The sequence below is a fragment of the Pan troglodytes genome, chromosome X (assembly GCF_028858775.2).
Source record: "Pan troglodytes isolate AG18354 chromosome X, NHGRI_mPanTro3-v2.0_pri, whole genome shotgun sequence".
NCBI lineage: Eukaryota > Metazoa > Chordata > Mammalia > Primates > Hominidae > Pan > Pan troglodytes.
Genome location: NC_072421.2, coordinates 68966061 through 68992280, shown reverse-complemented (window position 1 = coordinate 68992280; position 26220 = coordinate 68966061). Strand labels below are relative to the sequence as shown.

Below are 26220 nucleotides of genomic sequence, written 5' to 3'. Positions count from 1 at the left end.
TGCCATGAATAGGATAGTGGAGTCAAAGAGGGAAGCTAGTAGTATGGGGAAAGATGATGTGCAGACATGCTGGGTGTGAGGTGTTAGTGGAACACCTAGCTGACTGTACAAAGGGTGGGATAGCAGCTCTGAAGCAGGCAAGGGTGGGAGAGATTTCAGATTTGGCAACCAAAAGCCTGAAAGCAACACTAGAAGCTATGCAGACAGATGAGTTTATCGAAAGAGGAAATGAGTATATGAGAGCAAAGAGCGAAGAACCATGGGAAGTGAGAAAAGCTGGTGGGGGGAAGACAAGGAAGGAACAACTGACTGTGAGCCTTGAACAAGCTACTTCCATTTTCTGGCTCTTTAGTCTCCTCATTTGTAAAATGAGGGGGCTGGAGTAAGTAAGCTCTATAAGGCTCTCAGCTGTGACATCTATGCATAATCACAGAAGATCGAAGTGTACAGAACACCATGGAAACTGAAGAGAGATTCTGAAAGGAGGCTTTAAGAGGTCACTTGCATCCAATGCTACAGAGGTGTCAGAGACTGAGGACTTAAATGAAGCCACTGATTAGCAACTTAAAGATCCTCTCCAAGGTAAGGACCCCTCCCTCTCAAGCCACTACTTTTCTATGACCTTTCTCCTACCATCTCTAAATGTGAACATTCTGTAAAATTCCGTTCTCTGGCTGGGCGCCGTGGCTCACGCCTGTAATCCTAGCAGTTTGGGAGGCCGAGGCGAGCGGAGCACCTGAGGTCGGGAGTTTGAGATCAGCCTGACCAACATGGAGAAACCCCATCTCCACTAAAAATACAAAATTAGCCGGGCGTGGTGGCGCATGCCTGTAATTCCAGCTACTTGGGAGGCTGAGGCAGGAGAACCACTTGAACCGGGGAGGTGGAGGTTGCTGTGAGCTGAGATCGTACCATTGCACTCCAGCCTGGGCAACAAGAGCAAAACTCTGTCTCAAAAAAAAAAAAAATTTTCGTTCTCTGCCCTCCAGGGAGACTTAGCCACACTCCCATAGCAACTGTTATCTCTACAAGGTAGATCAGAAATCTCTGGTTCATACCTTCCTTTCACACCTCAATTCACATTTCCAACTGTCTATTGGACATTTCCACCAGTCACTGAAATTTAGCTTGCAGTAAAATTAATAATACTAATGATAATAGCATTATTTAAATTTAAATAGTATTAAATTAAATAGTATTATTTAAATTATTAAATTTAGCTTGCAGTAAAATTAATAATACTAATGATAATAGCTAACACTCAGTACTTAATTTTGGGTCCTGTACTAAGCATATCACATATGTTATCTCCTTTACATCCTATAACAATCCTACAAGGTAGGTATTTTATTATCCCCACTTTGTCGATGAGGAAGCTGAGGGTCAGAGATTTTTTCTTTTTTTGAAACAGAGTCTTGCTCTGTTGCCCAGGCTGGAATGCAGTGGCGTAAGCTTGGCTCACTGCAACCTCCATCTCCTGGACTCAAGTGATCCACCCATCTTAGCCTTCTGAGTAGCTGGGACTACAGGTGCCTGCCACCATGCATGGCTAATTTTTCTATTGTTTGTAGAGACAGGGTTTCACCATGTTGCCTATGGCTGGTCTCGAACTCCTGGGCTCAAATGATCCACCCGCCTCGGCCTCCCAGAATGCTGGGAGTACAGGCATGAGCCACAGCACCCAGCCCAGAGATGTTAAATAATGTCTAAGGTCACATAACTGGAGTGTCACGTAGTCAAGATTCTTCCTGATTCCACAGCCTGAGAGCTTAATAGTTTCACTATAATCGATCTAAAAATCAAGTCATTATATTTATTTCCCAAATCAGATCACCTCCCTTACTTCTCTATTTCTACTTCTACTTCACTCTCCCCCAGTATCTTTTCATTGGCTTAGAACAGGCCCTCATCCCCTCCTGCTCAGACAATTATGAAAGTGTCTCAAATGGTCTCCCCACTTGCAGTTTTACCCTTCCAATTCCGGACATGTGATCAATCCGGCTTAAAAAAACCTCTGAAGGCTCCCATTATCTAGATTACAGAATAAAGTCCAAACTCCTGAACATGGCTAAAGGAGTCCCTTCACAGTCTAGCCCCTAGCAGCCTGCAGTTTAGCTGCACTGAACTGTTAGTCATCCCCAACCATGTCACAGACATTTACATCTGAATGCCTTTCCTCATGTGTCCCTCTACCTGGAGTGCCCTCCCCACTCTTCAATGGGATAACTTCTACTCATCTTTCAAATCCCAACGTCATCTTCTCTGTGAAGATTTCTCAGATTCCCAACCCCTTCTTCTGATAGAAATTATGTTCCCTTCTTGTGCTCCTGGATCTCGATGTCTGTCTCTTACTACACTATGAGACCTTGGGGGTGATGACCACATCCTGTTCTTTTTTTCTTTTTTTTTCTTTTTTTTTTTTTTTGAGACAGAGAATGAGATATGACCAAACAGTTTTAAGGAGCTAAGGTTGACTTTAGGTACCGAATGCTAAAAAAGCCCTCATGAGAAAACTGGCCTGGTACCTGGCTTACAGGGATCCCAGCCTTATTATTGTTTACAAAACAAGCCTAGTCTCATTACAGTCAGTATTATTGCCTGGGTGGGTGCAGTGGCTCATGCCTGTAATCCCAGCACTTTGGGAGGCTGAGGCAGGCGGATTACTTGCCCAGGTAAGTCACAAGGTCACTTCTTGGCAGAAACCTTAAGATATTTATGGGACTTTGAGAAGAGAGGAATTCACCCAGATTTATAGATACCACAGGTGAAATCTGGTCGCAAGTTCTTGGCTTGGCTTCCTAGCCTCCAGAAGGCTTTTAAAAATCTAGTATGAGGCCAGGCGCGGTGGCTCACGCCTGTAATCCCAGCACTTTGGGAGGCTGAGGTGGGTAGATCACGAGGTCAGGAGATCAAGACCATCCTGGCCAACATGGTGAAACCCCGTCTCTACTAAAAATACAAAGATTAGCTGGGCGTGGTGTCATGGGCCTGTAGTCCCAGCTACTCGGGAGGCTGAGGCAGGAGAATCCCTTGGACCTGGGAGGTGGAGGTTGCAGTGAGCTGAGGTCATGCCACCGCACTCCAGCACTCCAGCTTGGCCACAGAACAAGACTCTGTCTCAAAAAAAGAAAAGCAAAAAAAGAAAAAAAAAAAAAGAAAATAAGGCTGGGCGCGGTGGCTTGTGCCTGTAATCCCAGCACTTTGGGAGGCCAGGGCGGGTGGATCACTTGAGGTCAGGAGTTCGAGACCAGCCTGACCAACACGATGAAACCCTGTTTCTACTAAAAATACAAAATTAGCCAGCATGGTGGCACATGCCTGTAATCCCAGCTAAGTGGGAGGCGGAAGCAGGAGCATTGCTTGAATCTGGGAGGCAGAGGTTGAAGTGAGCCAAGATCGCGCCACTGCACTCCAGCCTGGGCGACAGAGCGAGACTCCATCTCAAAAAAGGAAAAAAAACTCCAGGCACGGTGGCTCACGCCTGTAATCCCAGCACTTTGGGAGGCCGAGGTGGGTGGATCATGAGGTCAGGAGATTGAGACCATCCTTGCTAACATGGTGAAACCCCATCTCTACTAAAAAATACAAAAAATTAGCCAGGCGTGGTGGTGGGTGCCTGTGGTCCCAGCTACTAGGGAGGCTGAGGCAGGAGAATGGTGTGAACCTGGGAGGCAGAGCTTGCAGTGAGCTGAGATCGCGCCACTGCACTCCAGCCTGGGCGACAGGGTGAGACTCTGTCTCAAAAAAAAAAAAAAAGAAAAAAAAAAAGAAACAGAAATCTGTCACAAAATGACTGTTGAATTTCTTGAGAGAAAGAATGTTGGTCTCTAGTGTGACATAGTCCTCATGGATTTTTTTTTTTTTTTTTTTTTTTAGGATGAGTTAGATTATTGTTGCTTCGGAAGAGGCAATATTACAAAAAGAGGGAAGGAGTTGATTTAAAGGCAATTTAAAGAAAAATGTTAAGTAAATAATAGTACAAGTAGTCATGCAAATACAGCAAAAATCGTGAATGTGATACTTGAATAACTAAAGTTTGGGAAATATTGCCAGAATATTCAGGTGAGAACTAAGCTAAACTGTGTCCTGGGAGAGTCTAGCAAGATACTCTTGCATTTAACTGCAAAAAAGGTTAAATTACCAATCCAGTTGGTATACAGGGGACAGATTCCTCATCCTGACCTGCTGGACTCTAAGGCAAGGCTGAGGGGAGCATATCCTAAGAGTACAGGTGCATGGGCAGGCTCATCAGCTGGACTCATCAGCTCATCATGGGCAAGAACAGCTGGGGCAGGGCAAGGATGAGGACAAAGGCAGAGCAGCCCCAAACTTGCTGGCTCTAGATCTGTGTTTCCAGTGGTCTTCCAAACATCTCTTGGATGTTCCTCAGGCACCTCTACTGATGTGCTGAAGTCAGCTTGTACTGGCAGCCAATTGTTATTTTTTATTTTACTTTATTTTATTTTTTGAGATGGAGTCTCACTCTGTCACCCATGCTGGAGTACAGTGGTGCGATTTTGGCTCACTGCAACCTCCGCCTCCCAAGTTCAAGCAATTCTTCTGCCTCAGCCTCCCGAGTAGTAGGGTGGGCAACACAGCAAGTCCTCATCTCTACAAAATACTTTAAAAATCAAGAAAAATAAATAAAAATTTAAAAATAGGCTGGGCGCGGTGGCTCACACCTGGTAATCCCAGCACTTTGGGAGGCCGAGGCAGGTGGATCACAAGATCAGGAGTTTGAGACCAGCCTGGCTGGCATGGTGAAACCCCATCTCTACTAATAATACAAAAAACTAGCCGGGCATGGTGCAGCGCGGCTGTAGTCCCAGCTACTCAGGAGGCTGAGGCAGGAGAATTGCTTGAACCCAGCAGGCAGAGGTTGCAGTGAGCTAAGATCATGCCACTGGACTCCAGACTGGGTGACAGGGCGAGACTCCATCTCTAAATAAATAAATAAATAATGAAATAAATAGATAAAAATTAAAAAATAGAAAATTAGCCTGGTGTGGTCCTAGCTACTTGGGAGGCTGAGGCAGGAGGATCACTTGGGCCCAAGAGCTCAAGGCTGCAGTGAGCTATGATCACATCACTGCACTCTAGCTTGGTGACAGAGTGAGAACCTGTCTCTAGAAAAGAAAAGAAAGAAAGAAAGAAAGAAAGAAAGAAAGAAAGAAAGAAAGAAAGAAAGAAAGAAAGAAAGAAAGAGAGAAAAGACTATTCTATTCCAATAGGGGAGAAAGATGGAGTTCAACTCCAAATACAATACAAATACAGTAAGGGCACATGGGGATTTGTTTATAGCCGAGGAGTGGAGTAAGGGGTCAGTGGATGGACAATTACTGAGAGGAGACATCAAGAGTAGGGCCAAGGATTTAGACATCAAAAGTAGGGGAATGGCCGGGCGTGGTGGCTCATGCCTGTAATCCCAGAGCTTTGGGAGGCTGAGGCAGGTGGATCACGAGGTCAGGAGTTTGAGACCTGTGTGGGCAACATGGCAAAACCCCGTCTCTACTAAAAGTACAAAAATAGTAGCTGGGTGTGGTGGCAGTTGCCTGTAATCACAGCTACTTGGGAGGCTGAGGCAGGAGAATCGCTTGCACCCGGGAGACAGAGGTTGCAGTGAGCTGAAATCGTGCCACTGCACTCCAGCCTGGGCGACAGAGTGAGACTCTGTCTCCACAAATAAAATAAAATAAAATAAAATAAAATAAAATAAAATAAAATAAAATAAAATAAAATAAAATAAAAAATAAGGCCAGGTGCCGTGGCTCATGCCTGCAATCCCAGCACTTTGGGAGGCTGAAGCGGGCGGATCACAAGGTCAGGAGTTCGAGACCAGCCTGGCCAATACAGTGAAACCCCATCTCCACTAAAAGTACAAAAATTAGCCGGGCTTCGTGGTGGGAACCTGTAGTCTCAGCTACTCAGGAGGCTGAGGCAGGAGAATCGCTTGAACCTGGGAGGTGGAGGTTGCAGTGAGCCGAGATCATGCCACTGTACTCTAGCCTGGGCGACAGAGCAAGACTCTGTCTCAAAAAATAAATAAAATAAAATAAAAGTACAACAATTAGCCAGGCGTAGTGACGGGCACCTGTAATCCCAGCTACTTTGGGGGCTGAGGCATGAGAATCGCTTGAACCCAGGAGGCAGAGGTTGCAGTGAGCCAAAATCGCGCCACTGCTTTCCAGTCTGGGCGACAGAGCGAGACTCTGTCTCAAAACAAACAAACAAACAAACAATCCAAACAAAACAAAACAAAAAGTGGGGCAATGAAGAACTTGATCAGATATCAATGGTAGGGGGATAACTTAGCAGGATTCCCTGCTAAGACTTGACTGAGCAGGACAAAGACAGGACAAGGGCCAAAGTAGAGGTCTAGTCAAAAAGCTCAGAGGAGCTTAAATAAAGTTTGGTCAATGAGAGATTCTTTGTCATTCCCTCCTTTTGTTCAAGGCAGGAAGTGACATTCTTCTTTCCTCTGAACAATTTAAGTCATTTCTCATTCAGTAGCCTTTTGTTCATTAAGGACCAGCTGAACCATGTGTTGAGACTTGGTAGTAGAGGATATTTGCAATCAGGTATTTAATGAGGGTGGTTTCTGTGAAAACAAAAGAAAAAAAAAAGACTGATGGTTGGAGCAGACTATAAATTCATGAGTCCAGAGGGCAACCAGTTGAGAAGATTTCTATACACTGGGCTTGAAGCATCTTTAGATGGTGGAGTGAGGACAGCAGTGGCAAGCCAAGGGATTTTCTGGTTTGCAGTTTGCGTGGTTATTTCCTGGAGCAAAGCATGGAAGAGCATGGAAGTTCCACTGAACTTCCTGAGTGGCCCACACAGCAGCAGGCATGAAGGTTGTTCATACATGATCTGCTTTGGTGACGACTCCTTTGAAGGTTTATTATCAAGGTGTCTTGCTTTAGCTTGTAGGGCTTCTTTAGATCCTGGGGAGAAAGAAAGTCAACTACAAGACAACCTAGAGTCCCAATAAGGATCTAGGCAGTCAGGTTTTAGTTCCCAGTGTCACCAAGTCAGGGGGGTGGGAAAAAAATTGGAAAGACCAATTTAGAGAGTTGTAGCTAGATATTGAAGGAAACTGGAAGAACTGTGAACTTGTTGAGGACTAACAAAATGCACAAGACAGCAGAATCTAGTCCAATTTACAGGTAGATAACAAAGTAGAACGTAAAATGCAGATTGCCAAGTGGTGAAAAATATTTCAAAGACAATGAACAGGACTAGAATCTAGTAACCCACAAGGATGTGCTAAAGTTTTCTATTGAAACATAAAATTTCTTTCTACAGTCACCCCCCCTTTTTGATCAATGGCAACCAAAATCAGTGTGCAGAAGGGGGGATTAAAAACAAACAAACAAGGCCGGGCACGGTGTGGCTCACGCCTATAATCCCAGCACTTTGAGAAGCCGAGGCAGGGGAATCACCTGAGGTCAGGAGTTCGAGACCAGCCTGGCTAACATGGTGAAACCCCGTCTCTACTAAAAATACAAAAATTAGCTTGGCATAGTGGCATGTGCCTGTAATCTCAGCTATCCAGGAGGCTGAGGCAGGAGAATCGCTTGAACCCGGGAGACAGAGGTTGCAGTGAGCCGAGATCATGCCACTGTATTCCAGCCTGGGTGACAGAGGGAGACTCTGTCTCAATTAAAAACAAAAACAGGCCAGGTGCGGTGGCTCACACCTGTAATCCCAGCACTTTGGGAGGCCGAGGCAGGTGGATCACGAGGTCAGGAGATCGAGACCATCCTGGCTAACATGGTGAAACCCCATCTCTACTAAAAAATACACACACACACAAAAATTAGCTGGGCATGGTGGCGGGCGCCTGTAGTCCCAGCTATTTGGGAGGCTGAGGCAGGAGAATGGCGTGAACCTGGGAGGCAGAGCTTGCAGTGAGCCAAGATGGCGCCACTGCACTCCAGCCTGGGTGACAGAGCGAGACTCCATCTCAAAAACAAAAACAAAAACAAACAAAACAAACAAACAAACAAAAAAATAATCAAAGTAAGGTTATTCTTTTTTGTTTTTGTTTTTGAGAGGGAGTTTCACTCTTATTTCCCAGGCTGGAGTGCAATGGCATGATCTCGGCTCACTGCAACCTCCACCTCCCAGGTTCAAGCGATTCTCCTGCCTCAGCCTACCAAGTAGCTGGGATTACAGGCATGCACCACCACGCCCAGCTAATTTTGTATTTTTAGTAGAGACGGGGTTTCTCCGTGTTGGTCAGGCTGGTCTCGAACTCCTGACGTCAGGTGATCCACCTGCCTTGGCCTCCCAAAGTGCTGGCATTATAGGCGTGAGCCAGCCACCACACCCGGCCAGTAAGGTTATTCTTGTTTACAAACCAAGTCTGGTTTCATTAGATTTGGTGTTATTGTCTGGGCATGGTGGCTCATGCGTGTAACCCCAGCACTTTGGGAGGTGGAGGCAGGTGGATCACTTGAGGTCAGGAGTTTGAGACCAGCTCGGCCAACATGCTGAACCCTGTTTCTACTAAAAAATACAAAAGTTAGCCAGGTGTGTTGGCACATGCCTGTAATCCCAACTACTTGGGAGGCTGAGGCAGGAGAATCGCTTGAACCTGGGAAGCAGAGGTGGCAATGAGCCGAGATCACGCCACTGCACTGCAGCCTGGGTGACAGAGTGAGACCCTGTCTCAAAAATAAATAAATGAATAAATAATAAATAAATGAATAAAATAATTTGGTGTTATTGTTTACATAAGAGCAGCAAGAATGGTATGTGGCCACATAGGCCTTTTTCAGTTTGCTTTGCTGTAACTTTTAATAAGGAAACTCATATTAGTTTTTTCTTTTCTTTTCTTTTTATTTGAGATAGGGTCTTGCTTTGTTGCCCTAGCTAGTGTAGTGGCGCAATCTAGGCTCACTGCAGCCTTGACCTCCCGGACTCAGATGATCCTCCCACTTCAGCCTCCCTAGTAGCTGGGACTACAGGTGCATGCCACCATCCCTGGCTAATTTTTTATATTTTTAGTAGAGATGAGGTTTTGTCATGTTGCCCAGGCTGGTCTCAAACTCCTGGGCTCAAGCAATCCATTCACCTTGACCTCTCACAGTGCTGGGATCATAGGAATGAGCCACGGTGCCTGGCCTGGAGTCTCATATTAGATTTTTAAAAGCCTTCTGGAGGCTAGGAAGCCAAGCCAAGAACTTGTGACCAGATTTCACCTGCAGTACTTATAAATTTGGGTGAATTCCTCTCTTCTCAAGGTCCCATAAATATCCTAAGATTCCTGAGCCTGCCTGCCATGAAGTGACCTTGTACCTTACCTGGGGAAATGATCCACCGCCTCGGCCTCCCAAAGTGCTGGGATTACAGGCATGAGCCACCGTGCCCGGGAAATAACACTGAATCTAATGAGACCAGGCTTCTTTTGTAAACAAGAATAAGGCTGGGATCCCTATAAGCCAGGTACCAGGTCATTTTTCTCACGAGGGCTTTGTAATCTTTTGGTCCATAAAGTCAACCTTAGCTCCTTAAAACTGTTTGGTTATATCTCATTCTATGCATACTATTCTCGAATATGACATTCCAGTCAGAGTCTTGGTTATAGAACCAATGTTTTCAGTTATGTCCTGTTAGAAGGAGGACAGATTCTTGTTGGATTTATGCAGATAATTATATTGCTATGAAAATAAGAATACTCAATAAGAGTTCCCAAATTCCACAGGAATCAGTCAGAGAGAGAAGATAAATATCTCATTTCTGTTTATAAAAGCCGGGCACGGTGGCTTATGCCTGTAATCGCAGCAGTTTGGGAGGCTGAGGTGAGTGGATTACCTGAGGTCAGGAGTTCGAGACCAGTCTGGCCAACATGGCAAAACCCTGTCTCTACTAAAAAATACAAAAGTTAGCCAGGTGTGGTGGTACTGCCTGTGATCCCAGCTACTAGGGAGGCTGAGGCAGGAGAATCACTTGAATCTGGGAGGCGGAGGTTGCAGTGAGCCAAGATCGCGCCACTGCACTCCAGCCTGGGCGACAGAGTGTGATTCCATCTCAAAAATAAATAAATAAATAAATAAATAGGCCAGGCGCAGTGGCTCATGACTGTAATCCCAGCACTTTGGGAGGCTAAGGTGGGCAGATCACGAGGTCAGGAGATCGACACCATCCTGGCTAACACAGTGAAACCCTGTCTCTACTAAAAATACAAAAAAATTAGCCGGGCGTGGTGGTGGGCGCCTGTAGTCCCAGCTACTCAGAAGGCTGAGGCAGGAGAATGGCGTAAACCCGGTCAGAAGGCTGAGGCAGGAGAATGGCGTAAACCCGGGAGGCGGAGCTTGCAGTGAGCTGAGATTGTGCCACTGCACTCCAGCCTGGGCAACAGAGCAAGACTCTGTCTCAAATAAATAAATAAATAAAAGTATAATCTACTAGTTGTTATGAGTATAGATAACTGAAAAGAAAAAAGGGCTTTCTTAAATCCAGCAGCAATATTCTAAATAAAAACCATAATAATCTTTCATCAGTTTATTCAGTCCTATGTAATTAATTCTTGTTCTGTTAAGATACTGGGTTAGCAGTTTTGTGATCCCATTGGCTTCTCCACTGGAGTTCTGGAAATCTCGACTTAGTCCAGTGGTACAGTCTCAAAGTTATTTAAGCAATGCCATCAGAAGCCTGTGCTCTCAAAGTATCTGGTATAGTTCTTTCCATGGGTCTCTGAGACCAATTGTTAAAATTTTAGGAATTTTTCGAGTGATTGATGTCACATTAGGGGTGGCTTGAAATTAGGGGTGGGTGTATTTACCACAGAAATTGGTTCATCAAGCCTTTTCCCACCATCTAGAACCAGTAGTTAAATGTCTTCGAGCACATCACTGGGTACCTCCAACTCAACATATGCCAAACTGAATCACTTATCTCCCTCCATAAAACCTGCTCCCCATCCTAGATTCCCAGTCCCTATATGAATGATGTCACCACAGGCCCAGTTTCTCAAGCAAAAATTTTTTTGAGTTGTTTCTGACTCCTTTTTCCCCCCTCACTGACCACATCAATCACTTAGTCTTGTCAATTCTCCTTCAGAAATGTTTTCCCGAACTAATCCTCTCTGTCACTATCTTAGTTCAAGCTCTTATCATTTTTTTTTTTTTTTTTTTTTTTGAGACGGAGTCTTGCTCTATTGCCAGGCTGGAGTGCAGTGGCGCAATCTCGGCTCACTGCAACCTCCGCCTCCTGGGTTCAAGTGATTCTCCTGCCTCAGCCTCCTGAGTAGCTGGGATTACAGGCATGTGCCACCATGCCCAGCTAGTTTTTGTATTTTTAGTAGAGATGGGGTTTCACCATGTTGGCCAGGATGGTTTCGATCTCTTGACCTTGTGATCTGCCTGCCTCGGCCTCCCAAAGTGCTGGGATTACAGGCATGAGCCACCGCGCCCGGCCGCTCCTATCATTTTTTTTTTTTTTTTTTGCCTGCACAGTTGCAAGAACATCTTGAGTTATCTGCCTGCCTCCAGTGCAACCAGATACTGTCCCCTGTGGTCTTTCTAAAACACCCCAGTGCAATACAGGTACTTGCTGACATAAAGACCACAGTTGGCTCCCCTTTACCTATGGGAGAGTATCCAAGATCTTCAGCAGCTCTCAGAAAAGCCTTTATAATTTGGCCTTAGGTCTTCTTCAGATTCATGTTCCCCACCCCTCCCTACCATGTACCCATTGTCCTGTATGAATTGCTTACTGTCCCCCAAATGTGCCTTACTCTTTAAAAACTTTATTCCCCCTGCCTGAAATCCTCCTCACCACTCTGAGCCTGGAAAATTTCTCTAATTCTTCTTCTTCTTTTTTTTTTTTTCCGAGACGGAGTCTTGCTCTGTCGCCCAGGCTGGAGTGCAGTGGTGCGATCTCGGCTCACTGCAAGCTCCACCTCCCGGGTTCACGCCATTCTCCTGCCTCTGCCTCCCGAGTAGCTGGGACTACAGGCGCCTGCCACCTCGCCCGGCTAATTTTTTTGTATTTTTAGTAGAGACAGGGTTTCACTGTGTTAGCCAGGATGGTCTTGATCTCCTGACCTCATGATGATCTCCTGACCTCGTGATCCACCCACCTCGGCCTCCCAAAGTGCTGGGATTACAGGTGTGAGCCACCGCGCCCGGCCAAAATTTCTCTTCTTCTTTAAAGACCCAGCTCAGAGTTAATATTCTTTGTGGGCCAGGCCCAGTGGCTCATGGCTGTAATCCCAGCACTTTGGGAGGCTGAGGTGGGCGGATCACTTGAGGCCAGGAGTTCAAGACCAGCCTGGCCAACATGGAGAAACCTCGTCTCTACTAAAAATACAAAAATTAGCTGGGCATGGTGGCCCATGCCTGTAATCCCAGCTACTTGGGAGGCTGAGGAAGGAGAATCGCTTGAACCTGGGTGGCAAAGGTTGCAGTGAGCCGAGATCGCACCACTGCACTCCAGCCTGGGCAACAGAGTGAGACTCCATCTAAAAAAAAAAAATTATTTGCGAACTCTGTCAGGATAAGTTAGTATTCCCTACCCCCATCCCCACACAGTTTGTCTGTGCCTCTAATATAGAACTTATCACACAGTATTGGAGATACCTGTAAAACAGGTCTGGCTCCCCTACCGGACTGTGTGTTACCTCAGAGCCTAGCATAGTACTTGGAACATGGCAAGAGCTCAAAAAATGCTGTTGAAAGAGTAGATGGAAGGGTGAATAAGTGAAGTTGGTCCCTGCTCTCGTAGACTGTTTCCTGCTTTGTTGTACAGAAGCCCCTTCCTGAAGCACCTGTTCTGGTGCCCCCAGCTCCTGCGTCCTACCTTAGTGCCCTATCTGGCACCTTCATCTTCACAGGGATAGTGCTCGTCTAGCTCTTGCCAGACCTTTTGACACCTGGCATCCTTCCCTGGAAGCCCAGGCCCCATGGCAGGGCCTCTGTCACTGGCTGCCAGACACTCTGGCTGCCAACCACCTGCCTGTCTGGGCTTCCTCCTGGCTTCTGCTGCATCCTGGTTACCCAGATGCTTGCTCTACCTGCCTGTCTAAATAGCTGGCTGAGGCTCTGCTTCTACTTCTGGGATCTTCTGCTTTACCCTGGACCATCTGTCTGCTCTCAAAGTCCTGACCCTCCCTGTTCTAGCATCCCCTGTCACCAAAGGAATCCAACTTCTATCACTGTCCTTCTAAAAGATAAGGTAGAGCATACTGATTAAATGCACAGGCTCTAGACTTTAATTTCCTAGATTCAAATCCCACTTCTTTCACTTACAGCTAGTTGTGTGGTGTTGGGGTAAGTCACTTCATCTCTTTGAACCACAGCTGGCTCATCTGCAAAATGGGCATGATAATCATACCTACATCAGAAGGTCACTGTGAGATTTAAAGAAGATAACATGCTTAATATATACCTGGCACCTAAGTAAATATCCAAGAACTATTTTCTATCGTTATTGTTTTTATGTTTCCAGTATCTACGACAGAATTGGCACTCAACAAACGTGTGTTGAGAGGGGAGGAGGAAAAGAAATAACAATCACTGGTTATTCCATTTCCTGATCAAAGTCGATTCCATTTGCTAATCCCACTCCCACCTCGGGAGGCAAATACCTTATCTCCATTTGGTTCTGTCACTCAGCTATTTCTGCAATCCCATGTCCTCTAGGAATCCTTTGCAGTTGAGAGCCAATAGCTTTCCTGGTCCCAATCTGCCTAGATAAACAAAAAACTCTCACGATTGCCCACTCCCACTTTTCATCTCAGTTACATGCATTTATCCTGATTCCTTCCCCCTGAAATTGCACTGACCCCAGATGTGTGGCTGGTGTGAACATTTGTGGATTACACACTTGACACATGAACCTACTTCTCCCCACCCTGCATGTATGTGCTTTCTGCATTTTCTTTTTTTATTTTATTTTTTTAAGACAGGGTCTCACTGAGTGCAGCAGCACGATCTTGGCTCACTGCAACCTCCAGCTCCCAGGTCCAAGCGATTCTCCTGCCTCAGCCTCCTGAGTAGCTGGCATTACAGGTATGAACCATCATGCCCAGCTAATTTTTGTGATTTTAGTAGAGACAGGGTTTCACCATGTTGACCAGGCTGGTCTGGAACTCCTGACCTCAAGTGATCCGTCTGCCTCGGCCTCCTAAAGTGCTGGGATTACAGGCATGAGCCACCATGCCTGGCCGCTTTCTGCATTTTTAGTGTCACTCAACCCTTGTTGTCTCTGATTGTCAAGGCAACGACTACGTGTAAACTAATGTGGACAGAGTCTTGGACAGAGAAATGCCTCAGAAATGTTTTGTGATGAAGATGAAGGAGAGGCGCTGGAAGCAGAAACTGGGGAGGGGGTAGGATTTGTGTCTCCACTTACTCTTCACCCCAGCAGGGACAGAAAGCATGCCTCCTCTTTCCTGTTCATTGGCTACATTCCTCTCTGAGGCCAGAGGGGCAAGCTGGACAATGCAAATGAACTTTGGATGAGACTTAGCCAAGGGGCCTCCAAAGGGAGAGCAGCGGGGCTGCTTAGGAGGGAATAAAAAAATAAGGTGGTCACCTAATTCTTAGCACCTTGTTTTCCCAATCGGCAAACTCCTGTCCTCTCCTGGAGATCCAATACCAAAATGCAAAAGCTCCCTCAGAATATGTGCCTGAGTCTGAGAGCACTTTGTAGACTGGGAGGCCCCTGAGTCTCTAGCCTTTGGTATGATACTCAGGCTCCGGGGAATTGATCCTGCACCCATTATTCACAAAGCCCTATACAAGGCAGTGTTAAACTTAGGTCAAACTGCAAGTTTTCAATCACATGCTTTAGCTGTGGGATAAAGAGACACAGCAGAGAAGTGGTGATGGTTGTGTGAGCATCAAAGAGCAAATGAGACTACAAGAAGCAGCCCAAAGGGGGCAAATTTAGCCAGTCTCTTGCCAACTTCTCACTATGGATGTTCTATTGGCTTCATTTGACCCTATCCAGGAAAGCTAGGATTTCTTGTGCAGGTGGAAGTCCATTCATTCGCCTATTTCAGGGGTCTGGGTCCAGAACAGCTTGTTAGTTCAGTCTCAGCTCCCTACTTTTCTTACTCCCCCCTTCCTTTCCCCCTCCTCCTATTAACGACTGAAGGTCTGTTTCCTCTTTAGGGCTGCAATTTTGCATTTGCAGCCCCCGGCAAAACTGTCATACGTGCCCACCGCAGGTGCCCACTGCAGATGCCTGAGACCCAGAGAAATGTTTGTAAACTTTCAACCCTGACTGTACTCCCCCGGACTCCTCCCTCAGTGGGGCCGGCTGTTGGGGCAAGGCAGCTGACCTTTGCTAGGGACTCAGAGCTGCGGGGGGTCTGGAGTTGAACTGGAAATTGAGTGGCAAAAGCCCCGCTGTCGTTTCTCCTGCCCCTGCTCCCACCCCGATCTTGTGGACGAGAAAAAGCTCAAAGAACAGTGAGGGGTTAAGCTTCTTATAAGGAAATGAACCTCCTCTTTCCTGTACGGAAATTGTGCTTTTTGCTTCTATATGTTCAAAATACACTGTAAAAAACTATCCTCGATAGGATTCACCAAATCCACTTCCCTAGGGCGAGGCGGCGGAGGTTGGGGGTGGGCGTCGAGTGGAAGCGAGGAGAGAGAGGACGGGAGGGGCGGGAATCAGGCGAGTGTGTGAAGAATTTGAGGGATGAGTCATCAAAAACAAACTGGGAAAGGGAGCGGAACTAGTAATCCGAGCTGGGAAGCAGACGAACATTCATTAGACGCAGATCGTGTCAATCACGTTTGCTCCGCAAATGACCTGAGAGCCTGCCGGGCCTCTCCGACCGGAAAAAGGGTTTTGGTGGGCGGTCTAAAGATTTTGAAATCGGAAAAGGCAGATCGCTAGCGAGCCGTCAGAGCAGCTTGCTCCAGCTCAGGCGGGCTCCGCAGAAAGATGGCGTTTGTTATCAAGGTCACATGGCCACTTTAGGGGACTAAAACGAAATACTAGCTGAGAACAACAGGAACTGCCAGCACAGGATCAGATTTTCAGAAGCAGTCTCAATTCTAAGTGTCTTTTTCTAATTAGAATCGTAAGCACATTTATTTGTATTTGTCCGAACACATGTCCTAAGTCATCAAAACTATGTGAAGGGGTGGAGTTTCACTGGGGGTCTTCTCTTTCCGGGAGCCTGAAAAGGATGGGAGGAGGGTGGGGGAAACCCAAGGGCCAGGGTGACCGCAGAACCGGAAAGCAGCACGTGCCAGGACAGAAGGCACTCAGTAGGGTCTCTGCACTGAGAGCAGTATGGGAAACCGATTCCACCAGGGACTGTGAAACTCACTAGATCTGTTAGGCTGGTGCAAAAGTAATGGCGGTTTTTGCCGTTAAAGGTAATTGCAAAAACCGCCATTACTTTTGCACCAACCTTCAGGTTCGGGTCTACGCAGCTTTGTCTAACCTCTGACCTCTCATGAGTTGGGAAAGGTTACCCTGGCAAAAAAGGATTTGCTTAGGTGCCCTATACATTGTACCAGATAACTTCCTCTATGATTTTTTTTTTTTTTTTTTTTTTGAGATGGAGTTTTCACTCTTGTTGCCCAGGCTGGAGTGCAATGGCACGATCTCGGCTCCTTGCAACCTCCGCCTCCCGGGTTCAAGTGATTCTCCTGCCTCAGCCTTCGAAGTAGCTGGGATTACAGGTACCTGCCACCACATCTGGCTAATTTTTTGTACTTTTAATGGAGACGGGGTTTCACCATGTTGGCCCAGCTGGTCTCGAACTCCTGACCTCAGGTGATCCACCTGCCTCAGCTTCCCAAAGTGCTTGGATTACAGGCGTGAGTCACTGCGCCTGGCCTCCTCTGTGGTTAAGCTTTATTTATTTATGTATTTATTTATTTATTTTGAGATGGAATTTCGCTCTGTCATCCATGCTGGAGTGCAGTGGTTCAGCTCAGTGCAACCTCCATCTCCCGGGTTCAAGCTATTCTCCAGCCTCAGCCTCCCAAGTAGCTGGGGTTACAGGAGTGTGCCACCATGCCCAGCTAATTTTTGTATTTTAGTAGAGATGGGGTTTATTTTATTTTTATTTAGTAGAGGCAGGGTTTCACCATGTTGGCCAGGCTAGTCTCAAACTCCTGACCTTAGGTGATCTGCCCACCTCGGCCTCCCTAAGTCCTGGGATTACAGGTGTGAGCCATCAGGCCTGGCCAACTATGGTTAAACTTTAGTTGATACAAGATAAGAAATGTGAACACTGTAAGCCCATTTGTTTGTGTGTTCTCTTGTTACCTCTTTTGGTCACTTTCTTATTCATTAGTGTCCTAGCAAATGTTACTTTTCAAAAATTGCAGCCTTGTCTTAACTAAAAGATAAAAAGGAATTTGTTTACTTCTTAGCCGGTACAGTTAGAGGGCATGCACTCTGGCAGCCCTGTAATATAGGGACCAGGGAAGAACTGAGGCAAATAAAAGTAGTGATCCATGAATCGAAGCATTCAAATCTAGCTGATGGTTTCTTTCTTTTGCACTTCTGCCATTTTCATGCCCCTCACCTGCAATTGACAATCCAAACTGAGAGCTGGTCCAGGATTCTCCAGCACCCAGAAGAGCCTGAGTGGGCACAACAGAAACTCAGACTTTAAGGGTACCTAGGAATGGAAGTAGTAGCAGAAGGATTAACCTTTTCATTAGCTCAGTCTTGTCCTTGCTCAGCTCTGGCCATCCCAGTTCAAGCCATCCCCTCAAACTATGCTCTACTAATACTCCTTTATAAGTTATCATCAGACCACTCCAGTTTTTGTTTGTTTGTTTGTTGTTGTTGTTGAGACAGAGTCTCAGGCTGTCGCCCAGGCTGGAGTGCAGTGGCGCGGTCTCGGTTCACTGCAACCTCCGCCTCCCAGGTTGAAGTGATTCTCCTGCCTTACCCTCCAGAGTAGCTGGGATTACAGGCACCCGCCACCATACCTAGCTAATTTTTGTATTTTTTGTAGAGACGGGTTTTCACCACGTTGGCCAGGCTGGTCTCAAAAATTCCTGACCTCAAGTGATCCGCCCACCTCGGCCTCCCAAAGTGCTGGGATTACAGGCGTGAGCCACCGCACCCAGCCTCAGTGTCAGTTTTATTGATCCTTTTGAATCTATTTAGGAATGGGGCTTGAGGGAAAAGGGGGCCACCATCTGTTCTGTTATCTGAGGCACCGTTTCTCCCTCCCCTAACCTTTAAGAGGGGCTGTAGGAATTCTAAGTGTAGTTTCAATAAACAGGTTTCTTATGGAGGAGCTATTCTAGCTCAGTCATTCTAGAATAGTATAGCCCACTCAGGAAGAAACAACATTTAAACTTGAGCTCAGGGGGAACAAGACTCATTTACTCTTCCTCCCTTGGCCACCCTAGACAATCATGACAATTTCTCTTGGTCACGTCTGAGAGAGAGGTGTTGTAATAATCTTTTGTGGATACTCAAGTCATCATAAGAGAATGTGTGGGGGTAGAGAGAGAGGGACATGGCAAACCCAGTCCTGTAGTATTCTGGGGAAAGTACTCTGGGGGAAGATACTCTATTTACCCCAGGGGTACTCTGGGGAAAAATATAAACTTTGGTAACATAGGAAAGGATGGCTATGAGGCCTGGTTCAGGACTTTCCCTTTCCTCCTCTTCTTTTCCATTTACACAGACCCCAGAGTGCCTCTGAATGGCTGGTTCTATCCTACTGGAAGGAAGATAGCCCCATCCCTAGATGCTGGGAAGCAGTTCAATGCTCTTGATTTAGGAAGGAGGGGGAAGGCGGCTTCTACACAAGGGCGCTATATTCTGTCTCGGACACCAGGTGGCACCAAATCATAACCATAGGTCCGAAGAAACCATCAGGAAATGGACCTTGAGAGCCCTTGAACTATTTTCCTCTCCCTCCCCACTCCCCACATGAAATTGAAGAATATGAAGCCTTTCAGATATGGTGGATGACCCTCCTTCAATGAAAACTCTTGAATTCTTAAGCCAGAGCCACTTCCAGCTGAAGATTTTTAGGATTTATTATTATTATTTTTTGAGAAGGAGTTTCACTCTTGTGGCCCAGGCTGGAGTGCAATGGCGTGATCTTGGCTCACTGCAACCTCTGCCTCTGGGTTCAAGCGATTCTCCTGCCTCAGCCTCCTGAGTAGCTAGGATTACAGGTGCCCGCCACCACACCCAGCTAATTTTTGTATTTTTAGTAGAGACAGGGTTTCACCACGTTGGCCAGGCTGGTCTGGAACTCCTGACCTCAGGTGATCCACCCGCCTTGGCCTCCCAAAGTGCTGGGATTATAGGTGTGAGCCTAAAAATCGCGCCTGGCCGATTTTTAGGATTTAAATGTGGCATTAGTCCCTGTTCTTCCCAGAGACCTATTTTTCAGCTTCAGAAAAGGAAAAAGGTGATTTTCCTAGAACCTTTCTGGATGCCACCACCCTCCAGAAGAGTTGTTTTTCTCCAAGGAGGTCAGTTGAACAACAGACATGAGACCTCAGAGGCTCTGCTTAAATTCTAGTCCTCCTTCTGAAGGACTGAATGCTCTACCCTGGGCATGCTGAAAATGACCGTGTCTAAAAAAGTTGTGATGTGGCTGACCAGCCTCATTACTTCTTACAATCAAACAGGCCTGCTTCCAGCACCGCAGATGCGTTCCATAAATACCCATCCCTAGACTCCTCCACCTGGAATGCTGTCCTCTCTCAGCCGTGTCCATCTGTCAGATCCATCCCATTTGTCAGGGTACAGATCAAACTCTTTGAAGCCTCTCTTTTGGTTCCCCCCAGTCTGAAGGGCCTGCTCCCTCTTCTGAATTACTGTAATAACTTGGGCCATTTTGCCCTGTTATACTTTATACCACGGCTATTTGTGAACATATCTCTGCTACAGAACTGTGAGCTCCCTGAAGGCAAAGACTATGTCGTATTTATCTTTTCATAGCCTATACTGAGGAACACAGTAGGCACTCAGTCATAATAATAATATCTGACATTTGTATAATGCTTACAGTTTCCGAAGCACATTCACATACATCTTCTCATTTAATCCTTACAACAACTCTGTGAGGTAGGTGTAATCGTCCTGTCCCTATTTTACAGATGAGCAAACAGACTCGGAGATGTTAAACCCTTCAACCAAGGTCATCCAGCTAGGAAGAGGCAGAGATGGATCTGAATGCAGGTTTTCTGACCCTATAGTCCAGTTATTTCAACTTTCTACATCTGAGCTGTTGGTTGGAAAATTCCTTCTTGGAGACTGAAGCCACAGGGCTCATCCTGGGGGCTGGGGAGAAGGGAGGAGAAGATCTAAAGGTCAAACTCCTCTCCTTTCGTTCCCACTCCCTTCTCCTCCCCACTCCCTGTTTCCAAAAAGAATTTCAGAATGCAGTCTTGTTTTGTTGAAGAATGCCCTGGCGTGAGATGTCCTTGTAGATAAGAAGGAAAAATGTGGGGTGAAGACAGGACAGTTGGGTGTATTCACAGCTGGTGACTAATGGATCTTTGTCAGCCTGGAGGGAGGTCCTTTGCCTAGCCAATAATTTAATTAATGACTTGGATGAGGACATTGATGACGCGCTGATCAAATTTGCAAATGACATGAAGCTGGCTTCAGAAAGATCCCAAGAGTCCATAATGAACCAGGAAGATGAAATGTAAAGTTTCATAATCAAGTTTTTAAAACCAAATGCTTAAGTGCAAGGTAAGAGAGACATGTGTGAAAAGGTTTTAAGTGTTTGGGGTGATTGTAACCTCATTATTTTTGACACTAGCTGCCCCAAATGCTAATATGTTAGGGTCTGGAATGGGGGAGATTACAGTTCTGCTTTCCTCTCTGCTCATTAGACCACACTGGATGACTGTCTTTAGCCTTGGATTACCATATATGAACAGGGATGTTAGCAGCCTGGAGCGTGTACAAAAAGCAAGAGACCAGGAGTGTGGGAAGACTTGAAAATCATTGTGTATGAACGACTGGAGCTCTTTAACCTGGAGTGGAGATCAACAGGGTGATGATGGTGGTTCAGGATCCAGTTTTCAAATACAGGTTCAAACTATTGGGGTAGGGCAAGGTGGTTCACGCCTGTAGTTCCAGCACTTCAGGAGGCCAAGGTGGGAGGATCACAAGAGCCCAGGAGTTGGAGACCAGCCTGGGCAACATAGCGAGACCCCTTCTCTAGAAAAATATTTTTAAAAAATTTTGGCTGGGTGTGATGGCACACGCCTGTAATCCCAGCACTTTGGAAGGCCGAGGTGGGTGGATCACAAGGTCAAGAGATCAAGACCATCCTGGCTGACATGGCAAAACCCTGTCTCTACTAAAAATACAAACATTAGCCGCGTGTGGTGGTGTGTGCCTGTAGTCCCAGCTACTCGGGAGGCTGAGGCAGGAGAATTGCCTGAACCCAGTAGGCGGAGCTTGCAGTGAGCCGAGATCACACCACTGCACTCCAGCTTGGGTGACAGAGCAAAACTCCATCTAAAAATAATAATAATAATAATTAAAAAAAAATAAAAAAAAATTAAAAAGAAAACAATACAAGTATTGGAAGAGTCCTCATATAGAAGGTGGATTCACCTTGTTTTGCTTTGTAACAGCGTGCAATCAGGAGCAATGGGTGGGTACTGTGGGAAAGCTGATTTTGAATCAACATAAGGTAGAACTTCATAATGGTTTGAGATGCTATAATATGCACTAGTCTTTTTGGGGAGGACAAGAATTTCCTATCAATGGAAGTATTTAATATTTAAGCAGAGGCAAAATAACTACTTGGCAAAGAGATTGCAGAAGGGAATCAAGCACCAGATCATAAGGGAGGGGAACTAGGTAACCATTAAGGCTGCTTTTTCTTTTTCCTCTTTTTTTTTTTTTTTTGAGTCAAGGTCTCTCTGTGTCACCCAGGCTGGAGTGCAGTGGCTCGATCACAGCTCACTGCAGTCCCGACCTCCTGGGTTCAAGTGATTCTCCCACCTCAGCCTCCTGAATAGCTGGGACCACAGGCATGTACCACCACGCCTGGTTAATTTTTTTGTTCTTTTTTTTTTTTAGAGACAGAGTGTTCCTATGTTGCCTATGCTGGTCTCAAACACCTGGGCTCAAGATCCTCCCACCTCGGCCTTCCAAAGTGCCGAGATTATAGGTGTGAGCCACCGCACCTAGCCTAAAGCTACTTCTGACACTATAATTTTGAAATTCAAGTTGGGGGGGTGGTTGGAGGCGAAAATAGTTTTAGCCCTCAGAGTAGGTACCTCTGAACTAGTTATTATCTCTGCTTCCAGTCTTTCCTCCTCTAATTCACCTTGCACGTAGGCTCTAGAAATATTTTCTTGAATACTCTACCATGAGACCTTCCAGCTCAAGTATGATAGAATCTCAGTAACCCTAAAGGTCATCTGGTTCAGTCTTTTATCAGATGCTTTCATTGTCTGCATCATCCACATGGAGTCCCTGCTTGAATATTTCTGGTGATGGAGAACTGCCTACTTTTAGGGGCAGTCCATTTTAATTGCAGAGAGTACTACTAATACTAGAAAGTTCTTCCCAAACATAGCAAAATGCTTATATTTAGATGTTGGGATTAGGACATTTTTCTTCTGTTTTTGAAACTGTTGGTAATACATTTTAAAGGACTTCAAGAGGCTGGAATCAGGAGCTGAAACTTTTATTATAATTTTTCATCATAAAAAAGGAAGGAAAAGGAGCATCTTCCTTATGTTGAACCCAAATCTGCTTTCCTATAATTTCCATCCATTAGATCTTGGAGCCCTGAAGTCACGCAGAACAAATCTACTGTGAGCCCAGTAATTACTCACTGACAGTAGACAAATTTCTCCTGGGATTCTTCAGTCTTCTCACTCTTCTCTGGATATACTTTTGTTAACATCTCCCTTGAAGTCTGGTGCTCATAACTGAACACTGGGCATCAGATATGGTCTGATCAGTGCAAAGTAGCACAAGATGATCACCTCCTTTGTTCTGAAAGTTGTACTCTTAGTAATATGGCCCAAGGTCACAATACTTTTTACAGCAACCAAACCACACTTTCAACTCATGAGCTTTCATTCACTCTAAAATGCCTCTAAGCCACATCTCTCACATCTTACATTTGTACTGCCACATTTTGAAGTTCAAATAAGGGACTTTACCAACTTTGTGTAATTCGCAAATTTGATCTAGTGACATTAAAACAGAACTATTTTGTATGTAGTCATTCAACCAGTTAAGAATTCGCCTAGGTTTACCTTTACCTACCCCACATGTATACATGTTTTCCCAAAAGCATTGAGAGAATGTTTGGTTGAACTCTAGATACGCTGTGGGTGATAACTTTTCCCTCCTCTACCTGTCCAGTCACTCTGTCAAGGGAAATGAACCCAGTGGGGCATGATTTGTTTTCCCTGAATCCATGTGGGGACTGAGTGATTATCGCTTCCTTTTGTAAGTGCTCACCAACCATCCTTTTAATCATTTTTCCTAGAATCTTGCCCTCAATCAATATCAAATGTATTGATCTATAATTTGTGGAGTTTACCTTTTCCCATCTGTCAAAGTGGGGCCATGTTTACCCATCTCTAGGCTGCAGCACGTATCTCTTCCCTTCTTCATGGGGTTTTCAGGGCCACCACCAGTTGTCCTGCAATTTGAGCTGCAAGTCCTTAAGTGCCCTGGGATGCTACTGACTCAGACAATGAGATGCAGTTACTCAAGGCAGCTTACGGCTCTCTTGAACTAGACTGCCTTCAGGAGTTTCTCTCTGGTGTTCACCTTGTCCTTTCTAGTCTGAAAATCGTTTTCCTTGCAGAAGAGAAGGAGTGAAAGAGGAGCTGAGGAGGTTTTGTTTTTCCACCATAAAACTATTGGCAAAAGAGTTCAGTCAGGGTGTCCAGTTGCTCAATCAATAATTGCCAAACTCTTCTGCTGTGAAGATCTTCATGAGCTGCCTTACCAAGCTGATTTCCCACCATTTTGGCCCATCCCCTCAAGCACACCTAGACCTTCTCATCTCCATGATTTGGCTGAGGTTTCCCTCCAATTTGGAATGCCCACTACTCTACCCACCCACCCCAATCCCATCATAGCCTTTCTTACAGTTTCTCCAATCCGTTTAACCTTTACCATACAATTGAAGCACATGCATTTCATTCATTGGATTGTGGTTCCGTTTTGTCTTCCTGACAGTACACAACCCAAAATAGGTGTCTTCTATCCCCCACAGTATGTAAACTAGCACAAGGCCAAGCCTACAGTCCTGGTAACCATACTTCAAGCTATGGAGATTTCCACAGTGACCAACCTCTGACCCTTCACACACACTACAAATTCAGATCATATGATAGCTGTGTCCAACTCCTTAAAGGACTAAAATAGAAACCAGATAAATCTAGGGATGTGGACTGACCGAATCTAGGCACTAATGCTTTTTGCAATGTTAAATAAATCCAAGTATATCCTCAGCTTCACTTCAAACAAGGAGCTGGGCATTTTAGCTGGACCCAGGGCTGGCCATCAGCAACAGGGCTGAGAACCTGAGGCTACAGGGGCACAGAACTGACTGTCAATTAGATTGAAATCATGCCTGTCTTGGAGGTCACCTCTTCCACCTAGACCTTTCAAAGGTGTGAAGACCAATTGTAATCTCTCACTGATGGGTCCCTAATAGGATTGGAGCTGGTTTTGCTATGGCGCCTTGAGTTCTTAGAGGAGAGGCAGTGTCTAAATCGTCCCAAAATAGAGAGCACTCCTAACTTGGAGGTACACTCCCCACTAAAGAACAGGAGGCCAGGTATGGTCTCAAATAGGAGGCCACGTAATATCTCAAATGGAGCAATCAAAGGATGGAACATAAGAACAAAGACTCTGAATTGACCTCAAAAGGTCAATTGGGAGGCCGAGGTGGGAGGATTGCTTGAGCCCAGGAGTTTCAGACCAGCCTGGGCAACATGGTGAAACCCCATCTCTGTTAAAAAAAAAAAAAAAAAGTCATATAATCTAGCTCTCTGCTTTCAGGAAGATGAGAAATACCAGTGCTTCCCTTAGTAGCCATTCACTCAATTTGGCAACTGCGATTGAGAACTCACTAGGTGCTTGTGATCATTTCCTATTCATAGCACAGTGATTCCTTGTATTTCACTTGATCTCATTTTCCCCTCTATCATTCTCAAAAGAAACGGAGAAGAGGTCATCAGCTCTGTCCTTATTTAGGAGTTAAATTTTGAAGATGGGTATAGCACACTTTTCACATGGTAGGTGCTCTACAACCATTGAATGTTACCTCATCAGCTTTTTCCTTTCTAGATCACACACACACACACACACACACGCATGCACGCACACACAGCACCTAGTCCCGTGGCATTATTTATGCTCTTCTCCAGACCTTCTCTAGCTTTCCACTTATGCTAAAAATGTGTTGGCCAAGGGTAGACCCATCATGCTTTGAAAGGTATGACCAATGGCAGGTAGAGGGGAACGAGTTGAGTGGGACTATGGCAAGGGTCGTGTAGTGCTGGGTGGCATTCTAGGTCTGTTTCTAATACTAACTGTGACGGGCTTTTCTGGGCCCATTTCCTCAACTATAAAATAAATGGGTTGGACTAGATGACTCTCGGGTGACTTCTGGTTCTAAAACTCACACTTGGATGACTTCTCAGATCCTCCATGCTGTGTTTTTGTTACTATATGCAGGATCCACATTAGTTTTGGAAAAAAGAAAGGAAAGAAGGGTGTGAGGAAAGGAGGGGGAAAAACCAGTTTTACACCATGGACTCACTTGTGATGTACCCTTACACCATCTCCCCAGTTCTTCTTCTTTTTAACTATACTTGTGTCAAGTCAATCACTGCCCATCTCCAGTGTACCATATTAGTGTATTAGTTCTAGGTTTTGGTCTTTGTACACACTACCTGTGTTCGTCCTCTCTGAACATGGTCCTCCTTGTGATGGTTCATCTCCCTCATTTTGTCAGGGTCATTTGAAGATTCTATTCCTGCTTTCTGAGGTATCAGCAACCCCACCCAACTATCATACTTGCCGAGCACACTCCCAGTTCAGTCTTTCAAGTCACTGAGAATAATATGAAATCCCATAATGCTAACCCTGTGAGGCCCCACTGAATCCATGCCCCAGGGTTGATAGGGAGTCACTGATCACAATCCTGTAGAAAAATCGCTCCCAGGGCCCCAAGGACTTCTCCAGTTCTAATTCACAGAGCAGCAAACAAGTATCCCTGGGGAAGGAGAGGGCCTCTGCTCTGTCAGT

The 26220-nt window shown here is 45.7% G+C and overlaps 1 long non-coding RNA gene across 1 annotated transcript in view; it reads left to right on the top strand.

Annotated features, from left to right (window-relative positions):
- Positions 1-259: 259 nt before the first annotated feature.
- LOC129138722 (uncharacterized) overlaps positions 260-26220 on the top strand; it is a 48791-nt gene continuing 22830 nt past the window's right edge. The window contains exons 1-2 of the long non-coding RNA XR_008542003.2: positions 260-582; positions 13912-14018. This is a non-coding gene — a long non-coding RNA (uncharacterized LOC129138722). The remainder of the gene's footprint in view (positions 583-13911; positions 14019-26220) is intronic.